Source organism: Lutra lutra, chromosome 15 (assembly GCF_902655055.1).
Source record: "Lutra lutra chromosome 15, mLutLut1.2, whole genome shotgun sequence".
In the NCBI taxonomy this organism is placed as follows: domain Eukaryota; kingdom Metazoa; phylum Chordata; class Mammalia; order Carnivora; family Mustelidae; genus Lutra; species Lutra lutra.
In genome coordinates this window covers 16706042-16708718 of record NC_062292.1, presented here as the reverse complement: position 1 = coordinate 16708718, position 2677 = coordinate 16706042, and the positions used below count along the sequence as shown (strand labels likewise).

Below are 2677 nucleotides of genomic sequence, written 5' to 3'. Positions count from 1 at the left end.
GTAGTGTGTCCAGTACAGTCAATAAATCTATTACAGGTTTTTTTTTCTTTCCAAATTTTACTTGGCACACATATGGCTTGCTGTTATTTAAATGCACACCGAATCATTTCATTTCTGTGCTTAAAAACCTTCAACATCTTTGCATGGTCCTCATGGTAAAGGTTAATTTTTAAACATGGCTTATAAGGCTTTTCATGATCTGGCCCCTGCCTGTCTTGCTAGCCTCCTCTCCTGGCCTCCTCTCAGCCACATACAGCCTGTAGTCCAGCCACAGAGACATAAAGATTTTATTTGTCTACTATTTATTTATTTTAAATTGATTAAAATCTCTTTTAAGTAGGCTCTGTGCCCAGCATGGGGCTTGAACTCACAACCCTGAGATCGAGAGCCACATGCTCTCCCAGCTGAGCCAGCCAGGCGCCCCTAGACTTAAGATTCTAAATGCATCACGGTGTCCTGTGTCTCTCCTCAGCTCATGTTGTTCTTTCGGCCTAGAATATCCCTCACCCTGGCTCTTATCTGAAGCACTGGCTCTCATCCCCCTGGTCAGCTCCGGTACCACCCCTGCAACCTAAAAAAGCCTCAGTTGAAAAGTTTCTTTCGGCCAGAGATTGGGCTGTCCAGTTGGTATGGCCAGGGCTTGTGACCAGGTAACTGGTAGGCACTCTGCTTCCAGTCCTATGAACAAACCTTCCAGCACATACCAACAATGGGTGGCGTTCAGTCAATGTTCAGTGAGCAAAGTCAGGAAAGGCTAAGAAGCAGAGTCTTTCCGAAGATGACCACTGGAGTTAAGTTCTCGACGCCTTGCCGAAGCGAGGCAGGGAATACCAGGGAAGGTTCTTGGAAGAAGATGACTTCCTCGTGTTGATGGAGCTTCTCCTCTGTCCCCCTGCAGGTCTGGCCATCAACTGGCCAAAAAGTGACTACTTTTACCTCCACTAGACCTTGACATCTGGAAGGCCTTGTCCTTGGCATAGCTTGTGGCTTTGTTCTAATTTGGTCTTGGTGAAATTACTCTTGAGGTTTCTGACCTGTGGGTCTTTCTCCTGAGCCTTGTTCCCTGCTAAGGGGATTTGACGATATGTGGGGTGCCACGCATGGGGTGCTGAGGATCACGTGGAAACTTTTGGAGGAGAGTAAAAGCTCTGGAGGTCACATGTGCTAAGAAAGTTGGATCTTGCTGAGGTTTGGGCCAACTTTGCCTCAGAACTTGGTGCCAGACTTCTCTCACAGTCCTTTTGCATTTCAAGCTAATGAAACACATTTGTGTTTTTTGTTTTGTTTTGTTTTGTTTTGTTTTGCAGCAAGCAAATAACTTGTTATTAAGCAGTCCATTACTTAGTCCAGAATCAGCTGCTAAAGTTGCAGGCTTTATTTCTAACTCGACTGGGACTCTTCTGCCTCTTGGTTCTCTCGGTTGTTAATAGGACTAGGAAGCCACAGAGTTTTCAGATCCTTGGACTGGAAAGATTATAATACTGCATGTTTATGAAATGCTTACAGGTTTGCAGATATTCCAGAATTTTAAAATATATTATATCATCAGGATTTCATAAAAACCTACAAAGAAAGTGTTCTCAGCATTTTAGAGATCTTACAGATGAAGAAACTGACCACCAGCAAGTTTAGGTGATTTGTTGGAGGCTATAGAGTTAATTGGTGCCGGAACCAGGACTCCCGCTAATTCTCAATTGAGTGTTCCGTTCTGGAGCATACACACGGTTTCCTCTATCTTGGTTAGTTCACGGCCCTGTGTCAATATGATAAGGCCATTAATAACTGACGTTGTGGCCACTTGTGGTTAAGAGTTCAGAACAAAATCAATAATGACCATGCCTCCTGAGTGACTATTTCAAAATCCTTCCAGGACGTAGTTGGGCCCATCTGAAGTGTCTAGGAAAATAAAAATTATATCAAGAATTCGCTTAACGTTGATTGTCTTAAAGCCTGCAGTTTTTGGTTCAAATTGTTCTGGTGATGGTGTCAGAAACAAGTCCATTTAATCAATAGCCGCACTCCCTGACTTTCCATTGGCAGCAGAATGTGGCCAGTGGCTTATTGGAAAGAGAGTTGTGCCTCCTTAGAGAACTTCTAGGCTGTCCTCTAGGACACATTTGCAGGGCAGGTTAGGGACAATTTTCATCATGGAAAATTTGACATTAATCTTTTTACTCTAGTTATACAGTCTTGTTTTTATTTATTCGAAGAGCAAACATTTCCTCTGAATAAATGGAACAGCAAGTATGGCTTGTTAAATACAACAGGATTCAAGTCTCTGCCCTGCCAATTACTTAGCAGTGACCTTGGGCCAGTGACTTAAAGCCCCCAAGCCTCAGTTTCTTTATCTATTAAACTGGAATACTAACACTCACAAGGGTTTTTGAAGATTTCTTGGTGCCTACTGAGTATCTATTTCCCCAATATCCATTTGGGGGTCCTCCTTTCCTACTCTGCATCCCTCTGGCCTAGCTGGGGGCTCCACCACCTCACTCCAGGAATGCAGAACATGATCCAGGAGACTTTGTGAGGCCCCTGGCCATGAGACCAGTTCAGGGATGAGCACGTGACCTCATCTAATTAGAGTGCCTCTGAGCACTCAGGAGGAAGAGAATAGACACTGGAAGACCATCTGGCTGGGGCAGCTCCAGTCACCTGCCCCCACATACCACCTGAG

The 2677-nt window shown here is 44.4% G+C and overlaps 1 non-coding gene across 1 annotated transcript; it reads right to left on the bottom strand.

The window, feature by feature from the left end:
- Nucleotides 1–346: 346 nt before the first annotated feature.
- On the bottom strand, nt 347–419 carry TRNAE-CUC (transfer RNA glutamic acid (anticodon CUC)). Its single transcript has one exon. It is a non-coding gene; the product is annotated as a tRNA-Glu (tRNA).
- Between the last annotated feature and the right edge of the window lie 2258 nt (nt 420–2677).